This window comes from Tursiops truncatus, chromosome 6 (assembly GCF_011762595.2).
Source record: "Tursiops truncatus isolate mTurTru1 chromosome 6, mTurTru1.mat.Y, whole genome shotgun sequence".
NCBI classification, from domain to species: Eukaryota; Metazoa; Chordata; class Mammalia; order Artiodactyla; family Delphinidae; genus Tursiops; species Tursiops truncatus.
This window is the reverse complement of record NC_047039.1, coordinates 114,489,077-114,502,570: the sequence shown is the minus strand read 5'-3', so window position 1 is coordinate 114,502,570 and position 13,494 is coordinate 114,489,077.

The window sequence follows — 13,494 nt, the reverse complement described above, 5'->3', positions numbered from 1 at the left end:
GAGAAAATCTTATTTTTTGAACCACAGATTTCCTCCCTGGGGAAAGATTCATTTTATGGGGGAGATACCGGGCTGGGGGTGAGAGCTGGGCAGGGGGCACTTGGGGAGCAGGGCAGCTCTGAGGGGGCCGAGCTCCGAGCCTCTGCTTCGCTGAGTGGTCTGTAAAATGCAGGCACAGTGAACGTCCCAGGGCACCAGTGGTCTGGGCAGTGGAGAGAGGAGAGACCACCCCTGGGGAGTAAGCTTGGGGGGGTCCCCTGGCGTAATTTCTGCTGTGGGTGTGCAGTGCATCCCCGGCTCCCAGGAGCCTCCATGAAATGTTTGTCTCTAGAGCTGTTGGCCAGGTCGGGGTCAAGGTCAAGGTCAAGGTGCTGACTATGGCCAGGAGCTGGGCACCGGGTCCCGCCTGGAAGCTGGCAGGTGGGCAGTGGTGGTCCGGGCTGACCCCTGCAGGAACCTCGCTGATCAGGGAGAGCCCACGACAGAGCCTGACACCCTCCCTCCCAGGGCTGTGGCCGGGCCCTAATCCTCGGGTCCTCAGCCCCATGGCCCGGGCTTGTCCCAGTGCCCGGCTTTGCCTGGAGCCCACGCTGCCCCCAGCCCCTCAGAGCTCCCCCTGTCGTGGGGGGTGAGGGAGGGAGGCTTGCGCTCCCTGCCTGGCTCCCTGGACGGAAGCCCCACTCACGGTCAGGCTGCAATTTGCCAAGCCCGACGGATGGGGCGGCCATTAACGTGGAGGGGAAAAAACACTTTATCTCCCAGGAGGGAAAGGGAAGTTCCAGAGAACCGACGTGTGTATGTGGAGGGGGGAGCAGGCTACTGGAGGTGGGCCACGGTTCAGCGCCCCCATCTTGGGCCATCCTGTCCCCTCCCCGCCCTGCCCACTCAGGGAGAGCCGGGAGCCAGGCCCTCCGAGGCCTTCGGGGAAGAAAAGAGCAAGCGGGGCGGCTGAAGCTTCGCTGCTGCTGAGCTGCGTGTGTGTGGCTCCCGCAGGCTCTCAGGCCCACCCTGAGGGGCTCACTCTGCCATCTGACCCTGTCTGTGGAGGACGGCTGACCTCTCAGGGTCACGAAGACCGTCACGGGCAGTCTGACCTCCAACCTCCAGCAGTCTGCAGGGCGGTGGGCACGGCGGCCCCCACCCCCAGGCAGGTCTCGGGCACAGCGTCCGGACCGCCCATCATCCCAGCGGTCTGGGGGGCCAGGGGGGCTGCTGGGAGCAGCGGGGGGTCCCCTCCGCAGGGAGACCGTGTGGCCAGGAGAGTCTGCCTCTCCGTGGGGCGGCCGTGGCCTCCGGACAGGTCAGGGAGGTTAGAGGCTGGAAGCTGCCCTGCCTCAGTTTCCCCACTCGTCAGATCAGACGGGGAGCCCTGTGGGGGATCTGGGGGTCTCTAAACACTGTCACGGTGGACAGCTTGCGCCCAAGCCCGTTTTGGGGGAGGGGCAGAGGGGCTCACAGCTTCCACCAGGTTCTCAAAGGGGCCCATGCCCCCCGCTGCAGAGCTCCGCATGGGTGGCCCTGAGGTCCCCCTGGCCTCACGGTCAGTGCTGCTGAGCTCCCAAGCCGCCTGTGGTCATTACAGTTTAATATCTTTAAAAATGTAAAGAGACAGGCGGGGGTGGTGGTGGGGGGGTGGCTACCCGGCCAGAAATCTCTGTTTCCTCTCAGCCAGGAAACAGGAAGTGAGTGTGCGGGAGATTGGGAGCCAGGCTTTGAGAACAATAGAAAACCCCCTCCAGAGGGGAAAGGGAACTGCGTCAAGGGGCCGGGGTGGGGGCCTCCTGACCTCTCCCCGCTGTGCACGGGCCTGGGCGTAAATTTAGTCTGGGTTCTTTTCCCGGTGAAAAGCTCCAGTGCCCCGTGGCTGGGCGAGGGGGTGCAAGGCCCTCCTCCGTCCCTGGGTGCAGGGCTCCTGGGGTCTTAGGGACCACCTGGGTAAACTGAGGCCCAGAGAAGAGCAGAGCCTGGCCCAGGGGCTGCGGGGTGTGGGGCTGGAGCGCCGTGGCCATCCCGTTGGGGCTACGGGTCTCCAGAGAGGCCCACGTGTGCAGGGACAGAGACCCCCCCCACCAGGCCCAGGAGAGGAGGAGAAAGGCTCCCCCGCCCCCACCTGCTCAGCCCCCCTGCCCACGGCAGGCGACTCTGCTCCAAGCAAGCAGGCTTGGCCCCGAGGGCTGTGTGACCTTAGCCAGAGCTCCGGGACGGCCGGCGCTCGGTGGGAACCCAGGGCCAGCCAGTGGTTTCTCTTTTTAATATAACAGCTCTGTTGAGATGTAATTGACATAGCCCACAAGCCACCAGCTCAAAGTGTACAATTCGACGGCTTTTAGTGCGGTCACTTGAGTAGCCATCATCATGGTCAACTTTAGAACATTTTCGTCACCTGAAAGAAACCTGCGTCCTTATGCTGCCTCTTCCCCATAGCCCTCGGGGCCCGCACCTCCCAGCCCTAGGCAACCACCCATCTACTTTCTGTCTCTGTGGACTTGCCTGTTCTGGACGTTTCCTACAGCAGGAATCCTACGATGTGGGGGCCTGTGTGTGTGACCTCTTTCACTCAGCATCATGTTTTTTTTTAACATTTTATTTATTTATTTTTATACAGCAGGTTCTTATTAGTTATCTGTTTATGCGTATTAGTGTGTACATGTCAATCCCAATCTCCCAGTTCATCCCCCGCCCCCGCCCAGCGTCACGTTTTTGAGATTCACGCATATTGTAACGTGAGTCAGTGCTTCGTCCCTCTTTACGGCCGAATAACGTTCCACTGTGCGGATGGACGTGTGTCGTCCATTCCTCAGCTGATGTGCATCCAGGCTGCTCTGAACACACATGTGCAAGTTCTTGTGTGGACGCCTGTATTCCCTTTTCTTGGGAACGTATCTGGAAGTGGGATTTCTGGGCCGAGAGGTCACTCCATGCTTTATCATCTGAGGAGCTGCCCAAGCTGGTGGTGTCTGGCCACACTCTCCCTGCTCACCCCAGGAGAGCTGGAGGGGCTGCTCTCTGATCCTGCCAGGACCCCCGGATGGAATAGGAAATGCACACGTGGGACCCAGAGTTTGTGGCCTTTTCTGGGCCGGGCTCAGAGCTGAACCAAGGCCCCTCGAGGCTCACGGGACGTCACGTGGCCCGTGAACCATCCCCTCCTTGCAGACTGTGAGCCAGGGGTCACATTGGACCCCTCAGGAGCCTGTCCCTCCCCTGGATGTGCTGGACTCAGCCACTGGAGCCCCTGGGAGTTGCAGGGGGTCCCCGGCACTCACCCTGATACCTGGGAAGCACCTACAGGCCCAGCCCGACCCCGTCCTCGCCTCCCTGGCCCCCAATCTAGGGATGTGGGACCAGGATAAGGAAGGCTGGGCCCCTAGCAGCTTGCGGAGAGCAGCAGTCTGGGGTCTGATCTGGGCTGTGTGTTCAGGACCCCTGGGGTCCAGGGCGATCCTGGGCAGGCCCCATCTTCTCTGGGCCCCAGTGTCCTCTGTGGCAATGATTACTCAGGACCCCTTGGCTAAATCCTGGGTTTTCTCCTCGGCCGCCACTGCGCCAGGAGGGAACTGAGGCTCCGAGAGGCCGACTGCCCCTCCAGGCCACATGGCATGCGGCAGAGCCAGGATTAGAATCCAGGCCACCCAGCGCTTTCTCCAAGCCCCTTCCTGCCCCGCCCTGTGTCTAGGATTCCAGACGTCCCAGGTGAGCGGGGCTTGGAGTCTCCTGACTCCCTGTGAGCTCTCCACCAACCCCCTGCTCTGGGGAATGGCTCTGCATTCCCCACTTGCGCCAGAGTGTGACCTGTGAAGGGGGCCCTGCGTCCTTTCCTGGGGAGGGAGGGGATGCGGGTCAGGCCCCTCCCCAGGCCCGGCAGGCACCCAGGTGTGGGAATCACCCCCACATCTAGGGTATTGGTGCTGCGGCCACGGGCTGCCATCCTGGCCCAGAGGACGCCGGCCGGACTCTCAGCCAGGATGTCCCCTCCCCCTCCCGCCTGGGGATCGCAGCTTCCTGAGCCAGCCCCCCCTCCACCCATCCCCACAATGGCCGGAAACCCCAGGCTCAGGCTGCGGGCCAGGCAGGCCAGCAGCGGCCCTGGGACAGGCGGGAAGGCTGCTCTGCCCGAGCACCCCTGGGTGGAACTGGGAGCCCCGAGGGCCCGTCGTCTCGGGGCCGACCGTGGGCAGCTGCCCACGGAGCCCCGGCTGGTGGAGGGCTCAGGAGGCGGGCACAGGTGGCTGTCACACCCGGGCCCCCCCGGCCGCCCCAGGCTTCCGAGACTGACGACCACCTACACGGCCACCGAGTCCCAGCTCTGGCTCCGCTGCGTTCATGGGGCTCAGGAATGCGACCCTGGACAAGCACGACTGTTTCACTGGGTCTGACTCGAGAGGCGCCCCGTTCGGCCCCCCCACCATTTGAAGGGACAGCGTTAAGAAGGGAAAGAGCCGCCTCCCCTCGCTGGGCTGGCTCCCTGGAGCTCGTGGGCTGTGCTTTGGAGGGACAGAGGGACACGGGCGAGGGGAGGAGTGCCCCCGCTCGCCCCACCAACCCCGGAGCCAGATAGGACGTGAGTCCTCCAGGGGCAAGGACACCAGGGGCCTGTGTCTGGGGCAGGACAGGAAGGGCCCTCTGGGCCCAAGTTTGCTTATTTATATTGTATTTTACGATTCCAAAATGAAAATCAATTTCTTTGTGTGTGTCGTTCAGCCCATGAAGTAACAAGTGCTCGTTTTGAAAGAGCCAGTTGGATTTGATGCCGAAAAGCATAAAAGAGAAACCACCATGCCTGCGTCACGTCGCCTGGGGTCCTGGGGGCCCCTGTGTTCCTGCAACACCCCACCCGCCACTTACAGGCCGAGGGCGCCAGGATAAAAGCTACACTATTTTTAGCACAGCTTTGGGTTCATGGCAATATTGAGAGGAAGGTAGGGAGAGTTCTCGCAGACCCCCGCGCCAACGTGCAGCCGCCCCTGCCGTCCACGTGCCTCCCAGCCGTGCGCTTGTTACAGGGGCGAAGCCACACAGACCACGCACAGAGTCCACCGTGCAGCCTGGTGTCACTCTTGGTGTGGTGCGTTCCCTGGGTTTGGACAGGGCTGTAAAGATGAGTGTCCACCATATGGGCTCGTGGGCAGCCTGACTGCCCTAAACACCCTCTGAGATGCACGCATTCTACGTGGATGGTTTCACGATTTTGGTAGAGGTAATCTCCCTGTAATCCCCACCACAATCGACCGAGGGGCCATCCATCCCCCGACGCACCCACACCCCCTGTGGTGACTATGCCCTCGGCTGGCCCCTGCCATCCTGGAACCACACAGCAGTGCCCTGTGCTCAGCTCCGGGCCTCAGAGGCAGTCTTGGCTGTGAGTGGGTCTGTGATGTTCCTGCCCGTGGCTGAGCGGGACCCCTCGGTGTGGGTGGACCACAGTTCATAGCAAATACATTTTGTTTATTTACTTTTTAAAATCTATTTTATTTTTATTTATTTTTGGCTGCGTTGGGTTTTTGTTGCTGCGCGTGGGCTTTCTCTAGTTGCGGCGAGCAAGGGCTACTCTTCATCGCGGTGCGCGGGCTTCTCATTGCGGTGGCTTCCCTTGTTGTGGAGCACAGGCTCTAGGCGCACGGGCTTCAGTAGTTGTGGCTCGCGGGCTCAGTAGTTGTGGCGCACAGGCTTAGTTGCTCCGCGGCATGTGGGATCTTCCCGGACCAGGGCTCGAACCTGTGTCCCCTGCATCGGCAGGCGGATTCTTAACCACTGCGCCACCAAGGAAGCCCCGCAAATACATTTTAAATGAAGGGGCCCGTCGTTTCTCAACAAGTAAACATAGAACTACCTCCAGCCATTCCGCTCCTAGGTGTGGACACAAAGGACCTGAAAGCAGGGACAGCACAGCCCGTGACTATTATTACTCACAATAACCAAAAGAGGGGAACAGCCCGGATGTCCATCCACCGACGAATGGTGGACGAAGGACACACGTGGTCCAGCCAGGCGGCGGAATGAAGCGTATTATCCAGCCATAAGAAGGAATGAAGCAGTGACACATGCTACCACGTGGATGAGCCTTGGGGACGTGACGCTGAGTGAAGGAGGCCAGGCTCAAAAAGGCGAATGTCGTATGATTTCATGTGTATGAAATGTTCCGCGTGGACAAATCCAGACAGACAGAAACCAGACCGATGGGGGCAGGGAATGGGGAGTTACTGTTTAACGGATGTAGAATTTCAGTTTGGGAAAATGAAAAAGTTCTGGGAAGAGATAGCAGTGGTGGTTGTACAAATGTGGATGTGATTAATTCTACTGAATGGTACACTTGAAAACGGTCACAATGGCAAATTTTATGTCATATATTGACATATGTTACCACAACGTAAAATAATTAATAATGCAATATATCCAAACTCACTGAATTGTGCACTTTGAATGGGTGAATTGCGTGGTATGTGAACTACACCTCAAGAGCTGTTGTAAAAGAAAAAGAAATGCCCCAGAGTGCTTCCCGAGCAGGTAGCCCGAGTGTCTGCCCTGCTACCAACCCCACAAGGTATGGGGACATGTTTTGGGGGGACCAGGGAGCCAGTGGGGAGGCAGCACCCCAGGGGTCCCAGGCCCTCTCTCCCACTCTCTTGGGAGTTCCAGAAACAGACACCCAGCCCAGCCTTCCTGGGCTCTGCCTACAGCCCACCGCCCACCCTCAGACCTGGGCACGCTTTCCTCGGCCAAGCGCAGCTCCTGGAGTTCACTGGGTGGGAGCGATCCCTTTGGGGGCCAGTGGGGCCCACCTCAGCCCAGCCCACCAGAGCTACCGTGTGGCTGAGTCCTGTGGGCACGTGGGCAGTGGGGGTGGGGGGACAGCCCTCTCTCTGCTTGATGTCGGGCTCACGCGGACTGGGTCATTTTAGGACAGATGAGCGGCCTAGGAGGTGGGTTCTGAGCCCGGCTGAGCTAGGTCCATGCTTCCCTGGGACCTCAGGCAGGGAAGGGGGCAGTGTCTGCTCCCGAGGGAGCCTGAGCCGGGCCTGAGCCCCTGGAGCCTCCCTGACCAAACGCTCCCCTCTTCCCCACTGCCCCGAACTGAGCCAGCAGACTGCTGGCCCTGGAGAGGACCCAGCAGGAAGGAAGCCTGGTCAGCTCGGTCCAGATTCCTGCCTGGTCCTGGGGCCCCTGCCACCTGGGGCCTCAGACTCCCCCAGACCCTGGACCTCAGAGCCCAGGGCAGAGAGGAGGCGGACGGGAGGAAGGCCACCGCCAGGAGCTCAGTCCTTCTGTCCTGGCAGGAAAGAATGACCGGAGCTGGGGACAAAAGGCGGACGTGCGGCTGGCCATGTGCGCCCTTATCAGGGTCTGCACTCGCTGGGCCCGGGGCCTCGGCGGAAACACTCCTCTCCGCCTGCCTTCCTGCCCATTGCTGGGCCACACCGCAGGCCAGGCACTGTGCAGGGCAGGGGAGCCGGGGGGAGGGGCAGCGGTGGGGGGGGGGCACCCGGCCTGGGTTTGGGGCTGTAATCTGAGTAAGGCATTAGCGTTATTCACTCTGCTGCTGGAAAGTGGAAGCTAAAATTCTCCCCATCTGTCCGATGAGGAAACCGAGGCCCAGAGCAGCAGCGACCAGGGAAGGGGGGGGCAGGCGCCCCGGAGCTCTGCAGGGCCCGCTGGGAGTACCCTGGAAGGGGTGGGGACGACCGGGGGAGCACACGTGTCACAACCACACTGCACACTTAGGAGTCACTCGTGTTATTCCGTGTACAGAAAGTGCGGCTCGATGGACGGACACGAGGAGGTGGCCGCAGGCAGTGGGTGCGGGGGACTCCGTGGGTTTCCTACAAGGGAACGGTCGGTCGTGGCCGTGGGGGTCCTGTCCCTTCCCACCACCCGGCCCCTGCCGTCCCGCCCCAGGCCCCGCCCTCTGGTGGGCGGGGCGGGGCTGCCGGCGGGGAGTCGCAGGACTGGGCTGGTGGGAGTGGCGGACCCAGACCAGCCAGGTCAGCGGCCCTTCGTGCTCACCTTCTGCCCATCGGTTGTGGCATGAGGTCCGCCTGAGGGCTGCCCCGCTGTGAGGAGGGGCGGCCAGGGGACCTCCAGCCCCTGGCCACACGAGCGGATTGGCCTCAGGGCGGGCCCCGTGCGGGGCGACCTGGCCGGGCAGCTTGCCCAGCGGGGCTCCAACATTTGTTCCCTCCCAGCCCTGGGAGGACACAGGAGCAGGTGGGGACACTGGGGAACACAGCCAGCCCTCTGGGGGTTGTCAGTACTGTCCCCCCAGCATATTAAACCCAACGTTGGGGTGACTACCCCAGCACTAAGCCCAGGGTTGGGGGTGATGACGGCTCTGCCCTACAGACTTGGGACAGGTCTCTCTTGCCTCAGCCTTCCCCTCTGTAAAATGGGCAGAGGGGTCTCTCCTGGATGCCCCCGGCTGCCCGGGCTGAGGCCTGATCTGAAAGGGCCCTTAGGCGCTTGTGGCCTCCACATCCACTGCCATTGCTTGATTATTCCCATTTCCCAAATGAACAGAACGAGGCACAGGGAAGGGGAATGGTCCTCAGTCCTGGTACCTGGGGAACCCTTACAAGTCCACTGTGTGGGCCCGTCCCGACCCTGGGGTCAGGGCCTGGGCAGTGGAGACTTTGAGAGCGTGCCCGGGGATGCTGGTGTGAGGTCAGTGTTCCACCCTTTCTTGGGTGGAGCAGGGCACTGGGGCTGGGGGAGACCCTGACAAATTGCAGGACACAGAGGGGGGCAACGGCGTCCTGGTGCTCACCGCCCCCCCCCCCCCGGGGCATCTGTGGTCACACAGTCTACCTTGATGACACCGGGTGCAGGAAGGCACCCAGGGTCCTCCGCAGGGCCCCCCTTTCTGCAGAGAGCAGGAAAGGCCATGGAAGAGGCCCCCAGATGCTTCGGCCCTATAACCCAAGGGCTCTCCTCTGGGTGGTCGGGTAGGCGAGTGGGGAGGGGCTGGTCAAATGTTCCTGTCTGCATCTCGGGGAAACATGGGGAGCCCAGTCTCCCAGCCCAGGGTTCAGGTCCTGAGTCCGCCGTGGGATGTGGCCTCCGCGTCCTTGCCTGAGAGCGGGTGACGGCCGTGCCCCGTGGGCAGTGTTGGTACAGCATCTGGCTGTGACAGTCCTTCCCGTGGGTCCTGGCTGGGGCCTGTGGCTCACAGGACGAGAGGGCGAGGCCCCAGCCAGGATCCTGCTGCCGGCTCCATCGTCACGCTGGGCTTGGCCGTGCCTCAGTTGTCCCCGTCACAGGGGGCCAGGCTGGGAGCGTGAACAGTGCCTGACCCAGCCCTGGAGGCAGCCCTGCTGAGCTGTAGGACGGGACGTGCTCGGGGACACAGGAGGGCCAGCAGTCGTGTCCAGAGCACGTCCACACTCGGCCCTGGCCCAGCCTGGCCGGAGGCCCTGCCTCTGCTGACCAGAGAGGACGGAGGAAGTCCCTGGTGGCCTCTTTCCTCACTGACCCGCCCACCTGGGCTGCTTCAGGAGCACCGGGGTGCACTGGGGCCCTGCAGCCAGCCCCCTGCTGCCTGTCACCTCTGAGGCCTGGTCCCCGATGCCTTGCTCTCCGTGACACCTGGCTCCCACCTCCAGGTTGGGGGGCTCCCTGGGGGCAGGGGTCATCTCTGCGTCCCATACCCCAGACACAGGGCCTAGCACTGGGGGGGGAACCAAGGCCTACTTGGCGAGAGGTCAGCGGCACATCTGTCGCCCATCCCTGTCCCCTCCAGGCCTGGAGGAAGAGGTGGGGCAGGGAGGCCTGGGGAAGCCTCTCAGGACGGAGGAGCCCCGAGGCCGGCCGAGGGTCCTCAGCCCCACCAGTTCCACCGCCCCTCCCTCCGGGCAGCAGTCTGGCTTGGAGTCGAGCAGGGCACCAGCCCCGTTCAGTTCACCCACTGGCCACCGGGCGGCAGTGTTCGCCGCGTGGCCCGGCCCCAGTCGCCGGGGAAACCCTGGGCGGGGCTTTGGGCGGCGGGGCCCTGAGTGGACCGTTTGGGCGGGCACACTCCCCTGACCACGTGGGTAGATGTCCAGGGCGGCCCGCGTATAGTTTCCTCCCGAAGGGGCTTCAGGTGCACAGGGGTCAGTAGACCAAGCTGTGATGAAGCCGTTCCTTCCGTGCGTGAGAACTTTCCGGCCCCCAGGCTTCGACCCAGAGGCTTCACCCCCGAGCCGGTGCCAGACCCCGACCCTCTCTAGGTGTCTCTGACCCTCTAGGGTCCCACCGCCTGCAAGGGGCCAGCGGGGCCGGAGCGCAGCGTGGGCGGTGGGGGGCGGGGCCGGTCCCAGGGCCGCCGGCTCGCGGCCCGGGCCCCTCGGCGCTGGCCCCTCAGAGCTCCTCGCATCCTTCAGTCCGCTCGCTCTGTGGCGGCGCTCAGGGCGGTGAACCCCGCTGGCTCTGTGCCTGGCCTGGCCTCGGGGCACAGGTGGACCAGGAGGGGCAGGAAGCTGGACGGGCACCTGCATGCTTGTGTTCTTCTGGGCTCCCCCGAGGTGCCCGGTGCCCTGCGGGCTGAACGCTTGGTGAGGGAGCTGGTCTCCTGGCCTCCTGGCTCTGCCGCTGGAGAGGAGATGCGCACACCGTTGTAGGGGCAGACTGGCTCTGGAACCTCTGGGACCCACAGGGGCATTCCTGTGATGATGAGGTACCAGGATCACAGATGAGCCACAGGCTTAAGGAGTGGCCGGTGGAGAGCGGACGGGGCACAGAGGGCTCCAGGGCACAGAGGGCTCCAGGAGGCAGGCATCTGAGAAAAAGGTGGACTCGAGCAAACCCCATGTTTTGTTTGTTTTTTAAAATTTATTTATTTATTTATATATTTTTTGTTGCATTGGGTCTTCGTTGCTGCACGCGGGCTTTTCTCTAGTTGCGGCGAGCGGGGGCCACTCTTCGTTGCAGTGCGTGGGCTTCTCATCGCAGTGGTTTCTCTTGTTGCAGAGCACGGGCTCTAGAGCGCAGGCTCAGTAGCTCTGGCGCATGGGCTTATTTGCTCCGCGGCACGTGGGATCTTCCCAGACCGGGGCTCGAACCCGTGTCCCCTGCATTGGCAGGTGGATTCTTAACCACTGCACCACCAGGGAAGCCCAAACCCCATGTTTATAACCGCACTGAAAGACTGTGTTGCGGGACAGCTCGCAGATCTTGTTCAAGCTTCAGGAGGCCAGGCCGTATCACGGCCACTGCTGGCGGGGAAGGCCACCGAGGCTCTCTTATCTCGGCCGCCGGCTTCAGGCGGGTCAACCGGTGCTGTGGCTGCGGGGGCAGTGACTTCCGGGTCCCCGGTGTGTGGCTGTGGCTCTGGGTGACACCCCTCCCTGCACAGAGCTGAGGTGTTCAGTTCAATGTTTGTCGTGAAATACATATGACAGAAAATTTGCCATCCTAACCTCACGTTTAAGTGCAGAGCTCAGTGGCGTAAAGCATATTCCGTTGTCGTGCCACGATCACCAACGACACCCACAGAGCTCCCGCCTTGTCCCAAACTGAACGGCTGTTCCCACTAGACATGCACTCCTTCTCCCCTCCCCCAGCCCCAGGCCCCCGCCAGCCACTTTCTGTCTCTACGGTTGACTCCTCTAGGGCCCTCACTGTATTAGTCAGGGTTCTCCAGACAAACAGAACCAGTAGGGTGTGTGTGTGTGTATTTTAGAGAGATTTATTACAAGGAATTGACTCACGCGATCACGGAGGCTGACAGGTCCCAAGGTTAGCAGGAGGAGTCCACAGACGCGGCAGGCGAGGGAACCAGGGCTTTATGTGGAGTCTGAAGGTAGAAAAAGATCAATGTCTCAGTTTGAAGGCCCTCAGGCAGGAAGAATTCTCTCTTATTGGGCGTGGGGGGGGGAATCAGCCTTTTGTTCTTTTCAGGTCATCAGCTGATTGGATGAGGCCCGTCCACATTAGGGAGGGAGATATGCGTTACTCGGGCTACTGATTTAAATGTTAATCTCAGAAACATGCAGAATGATGTTTGACCAAATACTGGGTACTCCTTGCCCCAGTCAAAGGCACACATAAAATTAACCATCACGCTTATATAAGTGGAATCCTACAGGATTTGTCCTTTGGTACCTGGCATGTTTCACTCAGTATGATATGTCCTCAAGATTCATCCATGTCGTAGCCTGTGTCATCATTTCCTTCCTTTTTAAGGCTGAATAATATTCTGTTGAATGGATACAGCACATCTTGTTTGCCCTTCATTGGTCCGTGGACACTTGGGCTGTTTCCACCTTTGGCTACCGTGAATGACGCAGCTGTGAACACCTCTGAGCAAATCTCTGTGTTCCTACTTTCAGTTTTCCAGGGTTATGCTCAGAGGGGGACCTGCCGGATCAAGTGAGTTCAATGAGTTTTGTCCATTGGATACACCTGTGTGGTCACCATCCAAAACCAGACTTAGGACATTTCCAGTAGGAACAACTTCCCCTTCCAGATGTGCTGGAGAATTTACCCTCCCACTAGAAACAACCAAAAAACAACACAAAACCAGACAAAATGCATGAAACAATGGCTCTGAATGCACCGGATACCAGGCAAAATGGGACAATGATCCCTGAGAGATGGGGGCAAGTGAGGTGAGCCCTAGACTTCCCCCAGCTCACTGCCTTGAGGGAGTTTCCAGGCTGTGACAGGAGAAGTGGGACGAGATGGTCCCCGTGGATCCCCTGGGTGAGAGTCTGGGGAGGTCAGGCTGCTAGCAACATGACACAGAGTGTCAGAGAAGAGGGAGCTGCCCAGAGAACCCAGGTGAGCTGAGAGGGTCCGTGGAGTTTCCCGTGGAGGATTGGCCCATGCCTACCTTGGAAGGCGCATGTGAAGAGTCATCTGGGAAGATCAGAGGCTACAGTGCCCCATGGCACTGCTGCTCTCATCAGCCAGACCTCTGGACAGACTTGCCTCTGTGATGGAGAATAATTAGTCCTAGACTGAGTCCTGCTCTGGACCCACTTAACAAATCATAAAATCGAGGGTCAAAAGGATCCCACTGTTCCCAAGTCATGTAACTGCATTCTAGAACAAAGTGCAAGAGGATTTGCAGGAATAAATATCCAGCACTCGGTGAGGTGAAACTCACAATGACTGGCATGCAAACAGAAATTACCAGACACGCAAGGAGGCACGGAAACGCAACCTATGATGAGAGTAACCAATCCCCCCCAACCTCCCCAGTGTTGATAGAGATGGTATCACAAATCAGCAGAGGAAGACACTGAAACGGTTATTATAGCTGAATTCTGTACGTTCAAAAGTTAAGCAGAGCCATGACGAGGTACCACTATCAGAAAAACAGAAAATAAGTGTTGGTGAGGATGTGGAGAAATTGCAACCCTTGTGCATTGTTGGTGGGAATGTAAAATGGTGCAGCTGCTGTGGAAAATAGTATGAAGTTTTCTCAAAAAATTAAAAGTAGGGACTTCCCTGGTGGTCCAGTGGTTAAGAATCTGCCTTCCAATGCAGGGGACGCGGGTTCGATCCCTGGTCGGGGAGCTA